The sequence below is a fragment of the Papio anubis genome, chromosome 8 (assembly GCF_008728515.1).
Source record: "Papio anubis isolate 15944 chromosome 8, Panubis1.0, whole genome shotgun sequence".
In the NCBI taxonomy this organism is placed as follows: Eukaryota; Metazoa; Chordata; class Mammalia; order Primates; family Cercopithecidae; genus Papio; species Papio anubis.
In genome coordinates, this window is record NC_044983.1 from 58,123,439 (window position 1) to 58,146,276 (window position 22,838).

The window sequence follows — 22,838 nt, forward strand, 5'->3', positions numbered from 1 at the left end:
GAACCATGGGGGCATTTTCCACCATGCTGTTCTCATAAGAGTGAGTGAGTTCTCATGAGATCTGATGGTTTTACAAGAGTGTGGCATTTTCCCTGCTTGTACTCATTCTCTCTTCTGCCATCCTGTAAAGAAGTGTCTTCTGCTATGATTGTAAGTTTCCTGAGGCCTCCCAAGCTATGCAGAACTGTAAGTCAATTCAACCTATTTTCTTTGTAAATTGCCCAGTCTCTGGTATTTCCTCACAGCAGCATGAGAACAGACTAATACACATAGGAAAAAGGAGCCTTCATTTTTTTCAGGACAGACTTTCCACTAGAGACCCCTACATAGTTTACCTCCTCAAACTGACTATAAATAATAGGCATTCTTCACATTTTCATATTACAGGTGAGGATAAAGAGGCTCAGACAGGGCTCAGCAGGTGACAGAGCTGGAAACTGAATCAAAATAAATGTCCCTGTCATTATATCTCATGTCTGAGGCAATTCAGTGTATTTAAGGAAAAGTGCCTTGCAATTCAGGTTGTTAAATAGTAAAATAGATTGATAAAGGGGTTGGTAACTAGTATTTTAACGTGTATTGTATGTTAACATTGTTAATATGTATTTGTTTGAAATAGCTTAGGCAGACTTCTGCCTAAATAATGAAATATAGACAATGTAGCCTTTACTACAAGCTAGGATGTTATGAGAAGATTTTTTATTTAATAAATAGTTTGCATTTTCAAAGGATAAATGAACTCATTCTTATGTCTCAATAGGATAACTTAGACAACCACTTGGACCTCTAGAATCTTTTGCTATAAGTCTAACTCTCTCTGTCCCTCGTGGAATACCACTCTTGTATACATAATGGGCTTTTTCATCTCTTTCTCCTATCAGGTGCCAATGGGAAGAAAGACTGAAACATTTCAGTTTTTTTCTGGCTCATTAGATAATCCAACAGGTGCATGCCCCAATTTCCAGTACTAGTCTTAAGCACTCAAGGCCCTAACCACCCCAGGTACTGAGCATATGCCTGTGTCAGAGCTTTGCCAGAAATGACAGTAAACAGGACTGAATGTCTCCTCTGCTGGTCCTAGGAATGCCTTGTTGCAGGAAAGTGGTAGAAAAGGTCGTCTAAAGTTTGTTAGATAAGCAAGCTCCCTGCAAACTCGAAGATAAGTCAACCTTCGAGTTTCCAAATTTGAGTAATTACTGTTTAATATTCAAGTGCGAATAAAACAAAGGAAAAGCTCTTGAATTACTTTAAAATGTTATAAAAGCTTTGGCTTGGCAATCTACAGCTCATACTGAAAATGTGGGCACTTAAAGCAGATCACAACAGGTGAATTCAATCAAACATTCATGTGTGAAATATAAGCTCGGTTGTAAGCCATTCTGAAGAACTATTATGCCAGTAAAGAGAAAATGGTAATGGATTTTTTTTCCCTGTGAAGCACAAATGGGGACTTTATAATTTACTTCTTATGGGGTCTATTGAGAAAACCCATTGTGATGTACTTTAGAGTATCCCTGCTTTAAAAAATATAAATTACTTGGTTTTCCAATTAAAAACATAAATTAACTCTGCTTTATTTCATATTACATTTTCCAGAATCATAAAAGTGAATAAAGTATTAGTTCCATACTTTCCAGGACTCTTTATTGTTTCTGAATGCATGGATCATTAATCAGTTTGCTTTTTCCTTCCCTTGTCATTGATAAGTTCTCCAGTAATTAAAATTTTTACCTATTTTTCTTTGTATGAAGACTTTTTAAAATACTGAGAATCAGTTTTCTTCTCCATTCACCAAGACATTTTTATCCTGTCCATCAAATTCAAGCCAAAATTTTACTCTTAGCCTAAATCATTGATTACGCATTTAAATCTTTTTTATAAAGGGATGCCCTTTACTATTTTCTTCTCTACCCTTGAAAGTCAAGCTTATCCTTTAGGTTTAGAATGTACTGTTTGACTAGATGGTACTTTTGATATAGATACATACACATACATATACATATGTATATTAGAACAAGGAAATTAGGTGGTGTTTAGCCACATAAAGGCACATCTTTTCCCAAAGCCTGCCCCATAGTAGGTAAAATGGCCGGTTTTCTAAATAGTTTCATTGAATAGACTCACTCCAGTCTAGGACTCTGATAGATGGAGTGGAGAGACTTTGATCTGCAGACAAAACTAAAACTCAGTTCTCCTAACTACTAGCTTAATGTTCTTTCCAATACATGATAATTGGTTAATATCAGTGACTGTATAACACTCAATGAGTTCTTCCCTAGGCATGAATATCTTCTTAATATTTTTACCAATCTGCATGTATAGGCTACTTTTTCCTTTTTCTAACTTCTGGTTAAATTCCATCAATTCTAAGTTTAAAAGTTCTTTGGTTGGAGGAGTCAGAGCGCTGGAGACTCCTCCTTGCTCCTTCTACTAAAGTAATGCCCTCTGTCTTTTGGGACTGCAGAGCATTCAGATGTGGGCTAGCACTTTGTTTTAGTACAGCCGATCCTTGAGCAACCCAGGAATTAGGGAAACTGGGGCCCTGCACAGTTGAAAATCCACATATAAATTTTGACTCTTCAAAATCGTAACTACTCATATCCTACTATTGACTGGAAGGCTTATGGTTAACATAAACAGCCAATTAACACATTTGCATCTTGTATAGTATGACTGTATAGTGTATACAGTTATTTTGCATACAATAAAGTAAGTTAGAGAAAACAAAATGTTATTAAGAAAATCATAAAGAAGAAAAAATATGTTTACTATTCATTAAGTGGGTCCTAATAAAGGTCTTCATCCTTCTCACCTTCACATTGAGTGAGCTGAAGAAAAGGAGGCAAAGTAAGGGTTGATCTTGCTGTCTCACAGGTGGCAGAGGTGGAAAAGGTGGAGGAAGTGGAGTTAGAGGCAGGCATAATTTTACAGAAATTGGTACAATTTTACAGAAATACATAATAATTTCTGTCTTTTTGCTTTTCATTTCTCTAAATATGTTTCTATATTATACCAAACTTTCTTCCACCACTTTCTTTAGTCTCATTAACCATACCAAAGAAGGGTTCAAGTCATAAATGAAGTAAAAGCAACCTTTAATTATTGGAATCCTTCTTCCAATTTGTCTAATGTCAATTCGTTTTCTGGCACTGCGTCTTCTGTGTCTCCTTCCTCATTGTCTGGCACTGGTTTGGAAGCTCTTATCTTCAAGTTTTCTTCTCCTCTGGTGTGGTGGCTGTTAGCTCTTTAATTTCTCCAGTATCTATATTTTGAAACCCTTCGCCCTCCACCTTTTTGCCATATCCAAAATTTCTTTCACAATTTCCTTGATTGGCTCTGTCGCAAATCCTGTGAAGTCATGTGCAACATCTGAACACAGCTTTTTCTATAATAATGATGGCCACTTTGATGGTGTAATCTTCATGGACTTTCATGATGTTCTGTCAGGGTTCTCTTCCATAGTGATGACAATCCTTTCCATAGTGTACCATGTTTAATGAACCTCAAAGGTCCTTATAATCCTCTGATCCAGAGGCTGAATTGGAGACATTGTGTTTGGGGGGAAGTAGATCACTTCTATGACTTTGTTGTTGAACTCAAAGGGTTTTGGGTGACTGGGGACATTACTCAATACCAAAAGAACTTTAAAAGACAGTCCCCTACTGGCAAAGTACTTCCTCACTTGAGGGACAAAGCATTGATGGAACCAATCCAGAAAAATGATTCTCATTGTTTAGGCCTTTTTGTATGACCAAAAGACTGAAAGCTGGTGTTTATCTTTTCCCTTGAATGCTTGGAGTTATAGATAAGGGGACTCCTGGTCATCAACCCAACTACATTTGCCAAAAAAGTGGAATTAGCCTCTTCCTTCCTGCATTAGATCCTGGTGCTCACTTTTATTTCATACTAATAAATGTTCTTTGTAGCTTTTGTTTCTAGAATAGGGCACTTTTGTCCACATTAAAAACCTGTTCAGGCAGATCTCTCTCCTCAATGATTATCTTAATGGCACCTTGAAACTCTGCTGCTGCCTTTTGGTTGGAAGAACATGCTTCTTCTGTTATCTTGACAGTTTTTTAAGCCAAGTGCTATTCTAAAATTATCAAACCATCCTTTTCTGGCATTAAATTCTCCAACTTTTGGTCCTTCACTTTCCTTTTGCTTTAAGTTGTCATCTAATGACTGTTCTGTTTCTCAAATCATTTGGAGTCTATAGGTATGACTTTCTTATAGCAATCCTGCACCTACATAAAAGCTAAATTTTCAATACCAGAGAGTATGTATTTTGCAAAAAGCACCAGGTTTTTTCACCTGCTGGTTTAGCTACAGTGACAATTTCATGAATTTTCTTTTTTTTTCCACAGTGGTCCTTGGACTGGATTTATTTATCTTGAAATGTTGGGCAACCGTATCTGCAATCCTCAATCTATGGTACATATCAAGCAATTCAACTTTTTCTTGTAATTTCATAACTTTTCTCTGCTTCTTGGAAGGACTTTCAGCATCACTAGTGGCACTTTGTATGGATTACATGGTGTTACTCAACGTTTACTGTGTTGCAGTAAATATGATGAAAAATATGCGAAACTATGGGAGATTGCTTTTTACTGTGATACACTATTTCCTGAGGAGATGGACTTCTCATGTGAAGATGATTAGCGTCACATGGCATTTTGAGCAGATACTCAGAACAATTGATAGCAATAAGAGGTGGCTATGAGTTTATTGTAGTAGTGCAGTAGTTAATATAGTTAACGTTACGCAGTTATGATTTAACATTGCATGTTTACATTTGTGTACATTTCTCTTGACTTTGAATGATGCCATCTATGGTCCATAAATGTTTGTTTGCTTAAGTTTCAATAAATATCAAATTTTTATAAAAGATTCATACATATTTTATAATAGTAATAGATAAATATCTAAATATATGCATTCACAGCATAACTATTTTTTTCTTAATTTTTTCAATATTTCTAGGCTACAATTTTCTTCTGTGAATTTTTTCAAATTATTACAAATCTCAAAAATAATTTTAAATAAATTTATTGGAAAAAGTATGCATATAGGGGGACCCAGGCAGATCAAGCCCATATTGTTCAAGAGTCGATTGTATTTTGAGCATGATCCAAAGATTGTGTCTTCAGACACTTTTCTTGATTCTAAGAATTTGCTATAGGCACGGAAACTGACATAATATAAGCAGTATACACTTAAAATTTATGCAAAGACTCTAGAATTCCATAAAGCTTTAGAGTTCAGGGACTGCAGTTCCCAAAGGATGACCTCAGAAGTAATGAGTATGATTACAGTGGGACCTCCTAAATCAAGTATAAATGAAAGATGTATAAGATATCTTTGTAGTTTGTTGTAAAAAAATTCTTAGATATTATCATTGTAATTACTACATAGAACTGTTTGATAGTGTTTTGTATGTAATAAGTGTCTAGTAGATATCTGCTGAATTTATTTATTTTGGGACCCTCCATTTGTTGAAAGTCTCATCACCTACAGGACATGAGGATCTTTTAGATAAACAGATGACACAATGTAAATTTAGAATCAGGAGTGCGAGTCCCCCCAGTTTCCCAGAGGAATAAATACTCTCCAAAGAGTGCTTCCCTAATGGAGATCATCATTGTCATTATCATAATCCTCTGCAACATCATCATTTCCCTTTATTGAGTACTTACTTATGCCAGGCCCTCTGCAAACATTATCCCATTTAACTCACATCATAACCCTGGAGGGTACGACTCAACTCCATCACAGATGAGTATGTGGAAGCCTAAGGTGGGTATTGTTTTCTCCATTTTTCATATTATAAACTGAAACTCAGAGAAATGATGATTACTTAAATAACTCAAATAGTAAAATGCAGATCCAATATTTAAATAATCCAGATCATTCCACTTTGAAATCCACCCACTCACACAGTTTCGCAGTTAACATGGGGAAGGTGGGGAAAGGGAAGTATTTTAAAATTTCATTTTCATTTATATTCAAGAAAAGTTACTCATTTTAGTTACAGTTCTATAAATTTTGGCAAATGTATAACATTATATAGCATGACCACAATCAACATACGGAATAGTTCTATGATGGGCACCCTGAAGTTTCCTCATATTGTCCATCTGTAGTCTAACACTTTCACATCTCTAACTCCTTGGAACTACTGATGTGTTCTTTGTTCCTGTACTTTTGCCGTTTCCATAATGGTGTATAAATGGCATCTACAGTATGCAGTGTTTTGGTCTGGCTTCTTTCACTTATCAGAAAAAAATCTGAGATTCATAGGTTACTGTGTGCATCAGTATGTGTGAAATGCATCTGTACATGCACCATAGTTTGTTCATCCATTCAACACTTTAGGATGGTTTTGCTCCTAGAACTAGTGGTCAGCAGGCTATCAGCCAGGGAGCCTCAGTTTTCCTCTATGTTGCCTCTCCAACAGCAGCATGGGCTCCTCCACATGATAGTTTTAGTGTTCCCAAAGCACTGGGTACAAAAGTGCTCGTGTACTGAGACTTCTCCTCTCTTGCTTGTGGGTATGTTTACTTACATCTAATTTGTTGCTGTATATGGGCCACAGACAGTCACTTGGACAACCCCCAGAGTTATGACTCCACTTTTTGAAAACACATGTGAGAAAGTCACATTGCAAGTTGTGTGAAATCAGGTAAAGGCTTATTACTCTCTTCAAATCTCAGTTGGCTGCTCTGTGAAGTAGTTATAACAATACTCACCTCTTAGGATTGTTTTCAAAACTAAAAATGTTTAAAAATGAAAAGTTCCTAATAAAATGCAGTCATTTCATAAATAGTAACTATGATTATCCTTAGAGTATCTGGAAAGAACAGTTTTAGGCAAAAAACACTAAAGTACAAAGAACATGAAGAACATGACTCTCTCCTATAGGAATACTAGTTCCTTATTGTTCCATGACCTCAATGTATGATTGCAAGTTAATTATTTGATTTATTTCTAATTTTTAAAATAAATTATAAAATGAGCAATAAAAATAATGAATACATGAAGGAATTTTAATGCGACAAATCTTGCTTTGCAATCTAATATTATTATTAAGGATAAAGTTAAAAGCATTATTGAAATACACATTATTATTAGAATGGGTGACATGGTAAGGCAGCAGGATACAGTTAAATGCCCGTTGGTCTTAGAAAACCAGACTTTGAGCACCAGCTTTGCCATGTAATTTATGGCCATGAGCAAGTTATCTTACCTTTCTAAGTCTCCGTTCTCTCATCTGTAAAATGTGGCTTATACAACTGATACAACTGACCCCCATGTTATTGTGAGGACCAGTGAAATAGTACACTTGGTGTTTCCAAATTGACGTATGAGAGAGAGACAGAGAGAGAGAGAGAGAGAGAGAGAGAGAGAGAGAAAGTCATGAGTCCCCTGCACTTTATAATAGATTATACTTCTTAAAGAATTGGGATAAACATCAAAGGTCATACTGACTATAGTACAGTGTTTTATTAATTTATAGGATCATCTTTTCAGATAGTCACAAATACCACCCAGGCCAAGCCAGGCAGTTGACATAATTGAATGAGTGTCATACAACAGGAAATGGTATATCCTGCAGTAAATAAGGGAGTTTTTGTCCCATTAAAATCAGGGAATCATCAACCACTGCTTAGTTTAATGAAATGAATCTTGCCACATGGGAGCGTGGGTCACATGGTAAAAGGGCCCATGTGGTTTTGCAGTAAAGCTGGAATATTAGAGTTTCTGATGGAGTTGTTATCTCAAACACAGACCTGATAAAATAAAAATGTTGCCAAAAAAACTGTGGTAGATTCAGCATGCAGGCTGCCGTTTTTGACCTCTGATTAAGTCACTGTCAGCTGCTTCCTGCATGTAAACACCCATCCACATTGAACGGCCATGTGAAGCAAGCTCAGCAGTTCATCTTACCTTCAGCATTGATGCTTACATTCAGAAAGGACCCATTATATTATGCAAGACGCATAAGACGTATGAAAGAATAGATCATATGTGTTCTTCATCACCTTAGTTTCTTTTAAGTAGGATCCTAACCCCAATTTGGAGGAGAAAGATGCAGTAACTTTTCCATTGTGGTAACATTCACCAAGGTTGGTACATATTTTGGTGATGTTCTAGTGCTTTGAGAAAGTCACTTAACCATGTTCCTTATCTTTAAAATGAAGGCAGTGGATTAGATTAAATCTACAGTGATTTTCACCTGTAATATTCCATGAATCTACAGTGAGATTGGTAGTAAATGTAATTTCAAACATGCCTTTCAATGTGCTTTTCTGTCTTATCTTGAAAAAGGAAAAGCAAAAAACTCTGCTGATGGCTTCTTGTTATCTTAGTAAATATCCTGCAACAAAAATATTTTCCTTTTATATGAATTTTTAAGAATTCATTTTCAAAAATCTTCCCATAGGCCATGGTCGTTTTAGCCATGGGTAAATTTCACTCATATGCCTTACTATGTAATAACATTGTGGAGTGTAACTGGCTTTTTAATACAGTTAAATAATTTTCCAAAATGTTTTATTTTAAATAGTTATAGACCACCATTTACCAACTTGCTGCTAAAAAATGTTAAAATATCTGTTTCATGTGAATCAACATTTACCTTCCAAATATTGGTGTGAAAATCCACCTGTTATATGAAAGGCCTTAGATTTTAGAAATGTATTTGGGACCCCAAAATTGTTCTTATTTTTCAGATTATGTTTATATCTGATTATTCCTAACATATAAAACCTGTTAGATTGCCTTGTCTTTGTTCATTTAAAATTTAGCTACCTCCAATTTAATAGTTGAAGATTATATTTGAAGCATGGATTTATTTCATGATTTGAAAAACAAAACTAAGGAAAAAATTGTTTGAAATTCTTGGTCATTGCTTATTCAGGCCCTAGCAAAGGTAATACGTGGTAGCAAACGGGGATGGGCAGGATTGCCAAGCATATGTGGATTAACTAAAGTTCACATTTAATTGGCTACTTTTATCAAACCCTGGCCATGATACTGATAACGCCAAGTGCTACTTTAGACACTTGACAATCATGATGATCTAAAACAACCACGTTTAAATAGTTTTTAAAACATCCATCAAAGTTACATTATCCTAATTTTAAAATTAAGACACCAGACTGAGATTACATACCTTTCTAATTACCATGTCTCCAAATTGGGATTTCAGCCAGCTCTGACTGCTGTCGGGTCTCTGGGCTTTCCATTCTGCCATGTGTGCTGGTGAATGTAAGGTGCACTGTTGGCCTCCAGGGTTTTAGTGTTTCCAGTTGTAATAAAATCTCTAGTTGACCAAAAACTCTGGTCAAATAAGCAATTGGGTCATCAGCTTTATTAATGGGTCAGACCAGTGCCTCACAGACCCAAATACAGGCTTCTGTGGTAAAAATGTAAAGAAGACCAGAGCAAGGCCTCCAGGGAGCCGCCCATCTTGAGCTCACCTGCTTTTCTGCGGGTAGAGAAACTGAAGGGCAGCCAGCCTGTCTGCATGGAGGTCCTGGAGAGGGAAGGGAGAGCTGCTGCATGGAAACTAGAAAGCCAGCCTGAACATAACTTCATCTACAGGAAAATAAGAGCTGCAATGTCATAACATATACTTTATCTAATTTTATTTTTATTAGATAAATAATATTTTTGTGCATCTATGGGGTAAAATTTGGTGTTTCAATATATGTATACATGGTAGAATGATCAAATCAAGTTAATTAGTATATTCATCACCTCAAATATCTATCATTTATTTGTGATGAGAACATTTAAAACCTAGTCTTTTCGCTGTTTTGAAATGGAAAGGATTGGAAGAGCAAAGGAGGTGCTGGAAGACATGACTTTTATATTAAGGCCAAGGTAGGAAATGAAAAGAGAGACAGGTCTCTGTGTCTGACCATCTCAGGGCAGCCGCTGTCACATCAAACTGAGGGAATTCTTCTCTGGGCTCCCTGCTTTTTAGGGTACAGAAAAGGTTTAATATCACTGAATAATTATCCCATTGCTCTTTCTGACATCTAACAATAAATATATTTGCAGAAAGGGAAAACTGAGTAAGTTTGTGGATCTATGTTGCCTACCTGTGTATAGGAGTACATACAGGTGGGCATGAAGGGTGGATGATTCAGTGTTTCTGCACTCCAAAAAATGCAGAGTAACTGTTTATTATGTGACTTCCTGATACAGTTTGGTAGAGAATGCAATTAAGTGTCCAGACATCCTGGGTGTCATTTAGGGCTCAGTAGCAGTAGTGCCTTATCTTAGATAATTAATGTTGTTTTATCTAGTTTTTGTTGTTGTTGATGTTTTTTGCTCTTTGTGTTTGAGAATAATGGGCATTCAGTACAAACTGAACTGAACGGACAGCATACTTTGCCTTTATTGCCTCTTTGGGGACAGGCAGTCTTGAGAACAAGTCACCTGTGTAGATATATGTACCTTTTTCTTTCTTTTTTTAAAATTTAGCTTTTGTTTTAAGTTCAGGGGTACATGTGCTGGTATTGCTGTTATACTGGTAATTTGTGATATAGGTAAACTTGTGTCATGGGGTTTTTTGTACAATTATTTTGTTGCCCAGGTTTTAGGTCTAGTACCCATTAGTTATTCTTCCTGATACTTTCCTTTATCCCACTCCCCACCCTCCAATAGGCCCCAGTGGGTGTTGTTCCACTCTATGTGTCCATTTCTTCTCATCATTTAGCTCCCACTTACAAGTGAGAATATGTGTTCTTTGGCTTTTTATTCCTGCATTAATTTGCTAAGGATAATGTCTGTCAGCTCCATCCATGTTCCTGCAAAGGACGTGAGCTTGTTCTTTTTATAGGGTTGCATAGTATTCCATGGTGCATATGTACAACATTTTCTTTATCCAGTATATCACTGAAGGGCATTTAGTTTGATTTCATGTTTGGCTATTGTGAATAGTGCTGCAATGAATATAAACATGCATGTGTCTTCACAATGGAATGAGTTATATTCCTTTGGATAATACCCACTAATGGGATTGCTGGGTTGAATGGTGTTTCTGCCTCTAGGTCTTTGAGGCATCACTACACTGTGTTCCACAATGGTTGAACTAATTTACACTCTCACAGAGTAAAAGCATTCCTTTTCCTCCACAACTGCATCAGCATCTATTGTTTTGTGACTTTTAAATAATAGCTATTCTGACTGGTGTGAGATGGTATCTCATTGTGGTTTGGATTTGCATTTCTCTAATGATCGGTGATGTTGAGTTTTTTTTCATATGATTGTTGTCCGCATGTATGTTTTCTTTTGAAAAGCGTCTGTTCACGTCCATTTACCCACTTTTCAACAGGGCTGTTTGCTTTTCTTCTTGTAAATTTGTTGTTTCTTACAGATGCTGGATATTAGAACTTTGTCAGATGCATAGTTTGCATAATTTTTCTCCCATTCTGTAGCTTGTCTGTTTACTCTGTTGATAGTTCTCTTTGCTGTGCAGAAGCTCTTTAGTTTAAGTATATCCCATTTGTCAATTTTTATTTTTGTTGCAATTGCTTGTGTCTTCCTCATGAAATCTTTTCACGTTCCTATGTCCAGAATGTTGTCTTCCAGAAATTGAAACTAGACTTCTTCCTTATACCATATACAAAAAATAACTTAAGATTGATTAAATATTTAAATGTAAAACCCAAAACTATATGTACTTTATCTTTTGGTATCCTAGGAATTTTCCTGAATTGTTTTCTACAACCAAGTCTCCCTTGTAGCCTTAGTGGTCAAAGGACTGCTTTTATTTGAAACAGTCCTTTAGAAGACATATAAACGAAATGGTACTAATTTAGCTGAGGAAAACAAAAATCCAATTCCAGCTGTGAAATAAGGTCAAAGTCATAAGACAACATTAAATAAGAAAGATGAGCATTTAATATTATATTGCGAGATAGAAAAATAGATAAAAGATGAGAACTGGATAAAAAGGCAGCATTTAAATAGGGACAAGTAATATGGGCACAATGAAGGAAGAAGAGAAAAGATACATAGAAATGGAATAAAACAGGAAAGTTATGAGATTCTCTGGATAAGAAATGAAAAACATATGTAATATTATTTTAAAATAGATTTTATGAAAATAAAGGAAATGATGTAAGGGCAAATGGCAGTTTTTGAAATACAATTTGCAGATCACAATGGATAATAAGAAACGTTATCTAAGTTTTTGAAATCTCTCATTGTTTAATGCATTATGAAGATGAATGTGTGTGTGTGCACGCGCACGTGTGTGTTTGTGAAAAATATTAGACTCATTTAGGAAATATACATAGTATCAAAAATGTCACACACATCTTGTCATGTTTCACTAAATAATATTGGTACTCGGCTCATTCTGTCTCAACTGGAATAATTTATCTTTGGTGTGTTAATCTCTGACCCTCTCTCAATGACAACAACAACAACAACAATAAAACATTCACTAGACAACATAAGAAAGTTCTAATTAAAGCCCTAAAAAGTATTTAGTAGAAGAAAAAAATTGATAAAATATCAGAGCCGCCAAATATCTCAACATTGTAATAGAATAAGACTATGAAAAAAATGTGTAGGAAAACTCCATGCTTTTGAAATTGTTATTACTGGTCATTTTACTCTGAGTAGAAGTTAAGTATTTATTGGCAATCACTTGGCTTCACAATAATTTAAAACCACATAAACATGTAACAAAGAGAAATACATTTATTATATCATCATAAAGAGCATTTTGCTAACTATAAACTTTCAAAAATGTGCATGATTTGAAGGAGATTTCTGTAGTGGAGTGAAGCTCACTTTTATTGCCAATTTGTAAGTTTATGAACATAATTTAGATAAGTTTTATTACTAGTAGTAATGGGAAGTTGAAATATTGAAATTTTTTGCTGTATTTTATATATTTTTTTTATTTTGTATTTTATTTTGGCTATATTTATATTTTGGCTGTATTAACTTCAAAAAGTTATCTCGCTTACCTGGCCACTTCATTATGCAAAGAAAAGCAAAAATGTATTATATTCATTGAACCATTAAATGGGAGCCTAGCAAAGCAATTAAAATTAATAGGTCATTCTGGAACAGGATAGATATAGTATGAAAAAAAGAAAACCTGTGTTGATTAGCTGTCAGAGTGTTGCATCTATTTGTCAAGATGAACAGAGAAGCAAATATTTTTGGTAACTGTCTTTCCATTTTTATCATTATAATTCATATGGTCTCGTCATCTTTTAAAACTGCAGATTAGAATTTTTAAAATATTTTAACCACCCTCTTCAAAAATACTACAAATAAACTATATGACTTAGAGATAAGGAAAATTAATTTTATATTCAGCATTCTCAGTCTCCTGGACTGTAACAGCAGCACAAATCTTCATGTTGACAATGTGCAGCAGTGTTGGTTTATTGGCATGAAAGTTGAAGTGAAAGGTTAAGAAAGATTAACACAGTGCAGGAATCTACTTTAAATATCAGTAGAATCCCTGGTCATAGATAGTGGAAAATGTAAATGAAACATTGTTAGTTTATGAAGAGACACCAGAGTATTGAATACCCACGATTTTTCTTAAAGAACTAAAGTGTTTTCATTTGTAATGTAATATTCCATGGTTGGTATTGAGGAAATTCATAAAGATTTCTCCCAGATTTTCTTCTAAAAGCTTTATAGTTTTAGCTCTTATATTTACGTTGATAATCAGGTTTGTGTACTTTTTGTGTATAGTATGAGGAAAGGGTCAGCGTTTTTTTCTACAGAGATATTCATTTATTCAGAATCCATTTATTGAAAACACAATCTTCATTTCATTGAATTTCCTTGGTATCTTTGTTGAAAACCCATCTACAACATAATAATTGTGGGTGTATTTCTGGACTCAAAGTTCCTTTTAATTGATCTATATGTCAATCTTTATGCCAATCTCATACCCCTTAGAGTGCTTTTATTGTAAATCTTAAATACCAGCTAATTTGATTCATCTGATTTTGTTTTTTATTAAAAAAAAAGTAAACTATTCTAGATTATTTGCCTTTCCATACAAATATTAACATTGGCTTGTCAAATTCTTATATAGACACTGCTAGGATTTTGATTCTGAATATATTCAATTTATAGTCAATTCTAGAAGAACTGACCTCTTAAAAATGGTGAATTTTCAAATTAATAAAAAAGTATATATCTCCATTTAGATAAGCCTTCTTTAACTTTTAAAGCAAAGCTTTAGAGTTTTCAGCTCACAGGCATTGCACATCTTTTTGTTGAATTTATTTCTAAGTGTTTTTCTTTTTATGGTACGTGGTATAGTTAATTAACATTTGATTTTATTGTCAGGTTGTTTATTTCCAGTGTATGAAAAGTTGATTTTTGCATGTTAGTTTTATATCTTGAGAATTTGTTAAACTCATTAGCTTTAGGAAGCTTTATATTAGGTTCTTTAAGATTTTCTACATACACCATGTCATATGCAAATAAATGCACTATTGTTACTTCCATTCTAACATGTGCCTTTCATGTATTTTTTTTTTTTTTTTTGTCTTGCTATACTTGCAGCGGTGAGAGTGGACATTCTTTGACTTTTTCCCAATTTCAGGAGAAAACATTCTGTTTTTCATCATTAAATATGAAGTTAGTTTTACATTTTTCATAGATACCCTTTATCAGGTTGAAGACGTTTTCCTCCATTTCGCATTGCATTTTTTAAAAATCATGAATGGTGCTGAATCTTGTTAAATGGTTTTTCTTCCTTTACTAAGATAATCTTACAGTTTTTCTCTTTGTTACATTTAGGTAATATATTTAGCTATGTTACATTTAGATAATACTACATTTATTAACCTTTGGATGTTAAACCAGCTGTGCACACATGGGAAAAATTACATTTGTTCTTGGTGAGTTACTATTTTTTTTTTTCTTGCTGTATTTGGTAATTTTTTTTTTTTTAATTTAAAAGTAAACTTTAATGTCAAAAATGCAAACCTGGGGAGGGCATAAAGATCACACACAAGGCTACCACTTCACAGTTGGAGGGTTGCACAGCGGCCAGGCAAAGGCGCTCCTCACTTCCCAGACAGAGAGGTGGTCAAGCAGTGGCACTCCTCACTTCCCAGACGGTGGGGCCGGGCGGCTGAGCCCAGGCACTCGTCACTGCTTAGGCAGTGCGGCCGCCAGGCAGAGATGCGCCTCACTTCCCATATGGGATGGCAGCCTGGCAGAGGCTCCTCACTTTCCAGAGGGTGCAGCGGCTGGGCAGTGGCACTCCTCACTTCCCAGACGGCTGGGCAGCCCAGCAGTGGCACTCCTCACTTCCCAGACGGTTGGGCAGCCCAGCAGAGGCATTCCTCACTTCCCAGGCTGTGCCGGAGCAGAGCAGAGGCGTTCCTCACTTCCCAGACAGTTGGGCGGCCTGGCAGAGGGGGTCCTCACTTCCCAGACGGGGCGGAGGCCAGGCAGAGGCGCTGTGTATTTGGTAATATTTTTAAGAATTCATGAAAAAAAGTATATGAAACAGACAAATTGAGAATGGTCCCATTGTAGAGATTTAAAATTATTGAAGCAAGAGAATTTATTTATATCTAAATATCTAAATATCAGAGGTGTTTTTTTTTTTTTTTTTTTTGTAGATGCTTATGTAAATTCTGGAACATTGTTTTCAATTTTAATAAAGATATTTATCCAAAGTTCTACACACATCCACATATCCACACACATACATATATATCCTGATATCTATCTTCATTAGATACATATCTTAATTACACATATATCTTAATTCGATAGATATCTTAAGAAGCTTCTCTGAAGTGGTAAGTAGATATACAGCTCAATTAGATATACATATTAGCAGATAGAAATACCTGAGCAATTGATCAATAGAGGTTCTGTTTATTAAATTAAAAAAGTAGTTGCATACCTATTTTTACATGTTAATTATTCTTTCAAAGACACTGATGAATTTTCATGTTTAAAAAAAATTCTAAAATGTGTATTTAAATCACCCATATAGTGAGTCTTAAGTCTCCAGATTTATTACTTTATGAGCTACCAGAATTATAGAAATGTGGCAATTTATTTTGAAGGAAAAGGAGGATTTTAAAAATGTACTACCATGTGATTTTGATAGCACACTATACAGACATCAGTACTTACAGGGAAAACCTTAATAATCCTTTAGTGTAATGGCTAGTGTTAATTATCTCTCACACACACACATGCACACACACACTCTCTTAGAGCTACTTTATTTTTATCCTCAGAAGACCCGTATGCACAAAGGCGATTGTTTCCGTTATAGAAGCTTCCCTTGTGTGATTATTTCCCTTTTAGAATCTTAGGCATCACAGTTTAGAAAAGACCCCTCAAAAGCCCCGTTCTTATATGGCTAGACCACAACCCGGTGCCTAAGTCTATTCTCAGTGTATCAGCGCTCTTCAAGACAATTATACAATGAAAAATTTAGGCTTTTCTTACAAAGGCAGCTTATACTGTAATATAAATTAATTTACAGAATTAATTCTCAGATATTCCTTGTATTAAAAGGACAGGGTATTTCCTGGGTACTTCATAGCTTAAGATAACAATGTGTTTATCATAGTATTTTTATTTCACTTATTTGCTTAAACAATTGTGGCTCTTAATTTATAGTAGAATAAATTTGATGTGTGTGTTAACTTTCTACTAATTAATAAACTGATAATTTTAGCCCTACTTACCCTGTCTATTCTGCCAAACCAAATTACAAAATTTACACTTTACTCCTATGACACTTTCTTCATTATTTTTCCCCTGTAACTTTTCTTGTGTTAATCACTATTAGGAAAATGTCTCCTACCTATCTCTTCAGAGAAACTTCTTACTATGGCTTTATTTTCCAGGTACCAGGTTATAACGACTTACTTTGGTATTTGTTATACCAAGTGATTGTGATGCCTGTACTTCCTTGACCTCAGTTGATCATCAGAGGGAGAAAGGACAAAAGCCCTTGAGCAGGCAGTGAGATACATACAGTTTTTAACAATTTATTATGCACAACAGATGTCAACAAAATATTATTTAAGTTATTGGGATATTTGGGTTGTTCTTTGGGGTGTTCTAGAGGAATCATCTTAAAACTCTCCCAGTACAGAAGTGGTGTGTCTGTTATCAGTGGTGCCATCACAGATCTTTAAGGCTTTAAGGTTTAATAGGAATGCCACTGGCCTCAATGCTCGAAGGACCACTGATCCTTGCTACCATCCTGATATTTAATTAGAGTAGAAAATAAACTTTATCATCTCATTTGTGCCTTTTATTATCTTTTTCCTTAAAAAAAAAAAAAACACACAACAAACCAAAGCTTCTAAAATTCACCTTTTTTTGTTGGTGGTGGTGGTGGAACAAAGATGTGATAATATTAGAGTTGTTTATTTTGTTTAAATTAAAGGAATTCTATCTTGAAGTATGTACTTTGTTTTCCTCAGGAGCACAAGCCACTCTACAGGTAATAACTCACTTAGATCTTTCAAATTCTGCAGAGAGTTGTAGTGATAAGTAGTATATACAATTTATAGGGAGGACAGTTGAAATAGAGGTTGCCTCTAATTGCTCAGATTCAGAAACCACAACTATAATGGAACTCAGAATGGAATCTGAGTCTCTTGACTCCCAATTAGTTCTCTATCCACTAGATCACACTCCCTGCTCCTCAGTCTTAGGAAAATAGATGATAAATTTTATATAAGACTAACTCTCAATTACCTACAGTTTGTAACGAGCGCTTACAGATGCTAGTTTACATTCACATCATTGCCCTGGAGTCGGCGCTAGGGCATCTGCCAGAATCCTGCGGATCAGCTGTCTTGTGCTACTGTGGCAAAGGAAGGAAGAAAGGCAAGTAGGAGGAGAACAAAGGGAGCAGAAGCAGCTTGGATGTGGGAAGCACAGAACTTATAAAAATCAGGGAAACTTTAATAGTTGCGGAGTTGGATGTCAAGATTATGCTGCCATTTATGTTTATGCCGGTGGAGACAAATTGAGATGGAATTTCATCCTTATACATCATTTTCCATACCAACATGGACATTAACTTAACACAAGGGTAAAACTGGTGGGAGAGGCATCATGTCTGGCCATGAAGCTGGCAAGAAGCCCCCAAAACAGCCCAAGAAGCAGGCTAAGGAGATGGGCGAGGAGATAACATTTTCCAGCATAAGGAGAAAGAGGAGCAGAAGAAACTCAAGGAGCTAAAAGCAGAGGCTGCAGGGAAGGGCCCCCTGGTCTCAGGTGGAATTAAGAAATCTGGTAAAAAGCAAGCTGTTTCTTGTGCCTGAGGGCATGGTGACCCTGGATTCCAACCCTATTTAAACATCTGAATTTCCTGCTGTAACATCCTTTGCCACCTATAGTTAGAATGAAGTGTCATCTTGGAGACTGCTGCACATTTAAGAATAAACTTTTGTAAAAATAAATGAAATAAAAATAAAAGCAAATCTAAACCACAAAATAAGCAAGTAACATTAAAAGCTAGAGCTTTGGCAGTTCTGCAAGGACTTCCGTTGCATAGGCAGATTTCATGTAAGCTGTTGAATCTCTAGTATCAATGGTATGACATGACTCAAAGTACATGGTAGTAACTTAAAAATTTCCAAGTGAGAATGGTGACAAAACAAACACATTACAAGGCTCAATAGGGAGATTATTCACTTAGTATTTGGACTTGGTGCCTTGCAGCAATAAACGGTAGCGTGTTCACTGTTAGCAGAGTGAACTGTTACTGTCCTGTTTTAGTTATGATTGTCTTTATTTTGATTACTCAGAAATTTCTAATATATCTTCTTGAAAATCAGAGTGGGTTGTGATGTTTAATATAAGAAATTATAGGCCAGGAACAGTGGCTCATGCCTGTAATCCCAGCACTTTGGGAGGCTGAGGCAGGCAGATCTCAGGAGACTGAGACCATCCTGGCTAGCATGGTGAAACTATGTCTCTACTAAAAATACAAAAAAGTAGCCAGATGTGGTGGCACATGCCTATAATCCCAGCTACTCTGGAGGCTGAGGCAGGAGAATCACTTGAACCCAGAAGGCAGAGGCTGCAGTGAGCCGAGATCACACCACTGCACTCCAGCCTGGGTGACAGAGCAAGACTCCGTCTCAAAAAACAAACAAAAAAAATATTGTCAACATTTATATGGTATAAAACTACTCAACTTTTTTTGTTTCTATTATCTGGAGATATTTACATTATTTTTTTTTTCAGAAGATAAACTTAAGGCATGAAATACATGTTCAGGGCCGGGCGTGGTAGCTAATGCTTGTAATCTCAGCACTTTGGGAGGCCACGGCGGGTGGATCGCTTGAGGTCAGGAGTTCGAGATCAGCCTGGCCAACATGGCAAAACCCTGTCTCTACTAAAAATACAAAAATTAGCAAAGAGTGTTGGTGGGTGCCTGTAATCCCAGCTACTTAGGAGGCTGAGGCAAGAGAATTGCTTGAACCTGGTAGGTGGAGGTTGCAGTGAGCCGAGATCATGCCACTGCTCTCCAGCCTGGGTGTAAGAGCCAGCCTCTGTCTCAAAAAAAAAAAAAAAAAAAAAAAAAAAAAAAAAAGAGAGAGAGAGAGAGAAAGTGAGAGAAATACATATTCAGTGATGAGATTTGCTTAAACAAGCAACAATTGTATAAAAGAAGAGAAAATGGAGAGTGTGGTAAATCTTGAAAGTATAAATGACTATGTGATCTCTCAAAGGAGCTTTTGGTACAATTCCTGATGACTAGAATGTGTGAATCTCATTAACTGCACCTTAGAATGGTGCCTGTTGCACAGTCAGCTCTCAGTAAGTATGTGCCTAAATGCAGGACATAGAAAAGCCAGCTTTTAGTAAGTTCCAGGATGCAAGAGCATTGAAGAAATAGAGAGAGTCATTATGGAAACATCAGCTAACATGCTTGAAGTAAGGAGGAACCATGAATTGTCTCAGAGATGTGCAAGCTTTTTCACAGAGTTAAAAGCTGAGACAATGGTCTAATATAGGGGAGACAGTGTGGATGACACAGGAGAGAGAGGGACAGTATATAAGACAAGGCTCCTGAACATAGAGGGGCTAAGACTTCCAGCAGAAGTAGAGAGTGTGGCTTATATGAGAGGAGGAACTTTTTTTTGTTTTATTTTGTTTATTCAGTAGTGAAGGGAAAATAAGAGATCACAATTCAGGCTGGTCAGTTGTGTGAGTTCCTGTGTGGTAGATGCTATATTGCTATATTTTCTTTTCTTTTTTCTTTTCTTTTCTTTTTTTTTTTTTTTTGAGACAAAGTCTCACTCTGTCACCCAGACTGGAGTGCAGTGGTGTGATCTTGGCTCACAGCAACCTCTGCCCCCGGGGTTCAAGTGATTCTCCTGCCTCAGCCCCCACCCAGTAGCTGGGATTACAGGTCCACACCGCCACGCCCAGCTAATTTTTGTATTTTTAGTAGAGACGGGATTTCTCCATGTTGGCCAGGCTGGTCTCGAACTCCTGACCTCAAGTGATCCACCCGCCTTGGCCTCCTAGATTTCTGGCATTACAGGCATAAGCCATGTTGCCCGGTCAAATGCTATATTTTCTAGAAATTGGATGTTTTGTGGAGATTGACTGGGAGTATGAACCATAGGGGTGCAGAGGAAGCATTGACAAGGGGAGTGTCCTAGCATGTTTTGTAGGACAGGTCTTGTGTTAATGAAATCCCTAGCTTTTGTTTGTCTATGAAAAGTCTTCCTCTCTCCTTCATCTTTGAAGGATATTTTCACTGGATTTACTATTCTACAGTAACAGTTAACAGTTGTTTTTTTTCTTTTGACACTGTCTCCTCTCCTGTAAGGGTTCCACTGAGAAGTCCACTGCCACATATATTGGAGCTCCATTGAATATTATTTGTTTTATTTCTCCTGTCACTTTTAGAATCCTTTCTTTATCCCCGGCCTTTGGCAGTTTCATTATTAAATGTCTTCAGATAGACTTACTCAGGATAAATGTGCTTCATGTTCTATAACCTTCTTGTACTTGGATATTGATATCCTTCTCTAGGTTTGGGACATTCTGTTAGTATTCTTTTGATGAAACTTTCTACGCTTCTCTCTCTCTCTCTGTCTCTCTCTACATCCTCTTTAAGGCCAAGAACTCTTAGATTTTCCCTTCTGAGGCTGGCTATTTCCCAGATCTTGCATGCATGTGTTATTCTCATGTATTCTTTCTTTTGTCTTCTCTGGCTGTGTATTTTCACGTAGCCTCTCTTCAAATTCACTAATTCTTCTGCTTGATCAATGCTGTTACAAAACTCTTATGCACCCTGCAGTGAGTCAATTGCATTTTTTAACTCCAGAGTTTCTGTTTGATAATTTTAAATTATTTCAATCTTTTTAAAATTTATCTCATAGGATTCAAAATTCCTTCTGTGTCATTATGAATTTTGTTGAGTTTCCTCAAAACAACTCTTTTGAATTTTCTGTCTGTAAGTTCACATATCTCTTCATAATGTTTCACTGGTGCCTTATTTAGTTCATTTGGTGAATGCATGTTTTACTGGATTGTCTTGATGCTTGTGGATGTTTATCACTATCGAGGCATTGAAGAGTTAGGCATTTATGGTAGTATTTGCAGTCTGTGCCCATTCTCCTTGGGAAGGCTTTCCAGGTATCCAAAGCTACTTGGGTGTTTTTATCTAAGTTTTTGGTTACTGCAGCCATATCTGCCTTAGGGGGAACCCCACGCCCAGTAACTCTAAGGATCTTGATGACTCCTAGAAGTACTGCCTTTGTGGTCTTGGATAAGATCTGGAAGAATTCTCTGGATTATCAGGCAGAGACTCTTGTTGCTTCCCCATACTTACTCCCAAATAAACAGAGTCTTTCTCTCTGAACTGAGCTTCTAGGGCTGGGAAAGGGTTGACACCATCATGGGACTGCACTGAGCTAGGCCCAAAGCCAGCACAACACTGGGTCTCACCCAAGGTCCACAATAACCACTGCCTGGCTATTGCCTTTGTTAACTCAAGTTTCTAGAGTTCCAGAATCAGCTGGTGGTGAAACCATCCAGGCTTTTATCTCAACCGTCATGGCTTCAGGTGTCCCCTGATCACAGTTAGGTCTAGAGATGCTATCTGGCAGCCAGTCTCTGGAGTCACAAACCTTAGGTATCAACCTGGTGCTCTTTTTTATTGTGGTTCAGCTGACACCAAGGCAACAAGAAAAAATCTTTCCCACTTTTCCCTTCACTTTCCACATGCGGAGGTGTTGCTCCCACTGGTCACCACCACCCAAGCCTGTGGTAAGTAATGTCTGATTACCACCAATGTTTATTCAAGGCCCACGGGCTTTTCAGTCAGCCTGTGGTGAATGCTTCCAGGCCTAGAACTCTCTTTTCAGAACAGTGGACTCTTCTTTGACTCAGAGCAAGTTAAGAAATACTGTCTAAGAGCCAAGACCTGGAATTGGGAACCTCAAGAGCCCACTTGGTGCTTGATATGGTTTGGCTGTGTCCCCACCCAAATCTCATTCTGAATTGTACTTTCCATAATCCCCACATGTTGTGGGAGGGACCTGGTGGGAAGTAATTGAATCATTAGAGTGGTTTCTTCCATGCCATTCTCATGATAGTGAGTACGTTCTCACAAGGTCTGATGGTTTTATAAGAGGCTTTTCCCTTTGCACTTGGACCTCATTCTTCTCCATCCTGCCGCCCTGTGAAGAAGGACTTGCTTGCTTCCTCTTTTGCTGTGATTATAAGTTTCCTGAGGCTTCCCCAGCCCCACAGAACTGTGAGTGAATTTAACCTCTTTCCTTTTTAAATCACCCAATCTTGAGTATGTCCTTATAGCA

At 36.6% G+C, this 22,838-nt stretch overlaps 1 protein-coding gene and 1 pseudogene across 4 annotated transcripts in view; both read left to right on the top strand.

Moving 5' to 3' along the window:
* The window catches only part of NKAIN3 (sodium/potassium transporting ATPase interacting 3), a 705,418-nt gene that overhangs the window by 115,604 nt on the left and 566,976 nt on the right, over nt 1-22,838 (top strand). The window lies entirely within an intron of this gene.
* Nucleotides 14,909-18,956, top strand: LOC108587245 (annotated as a pseudogene).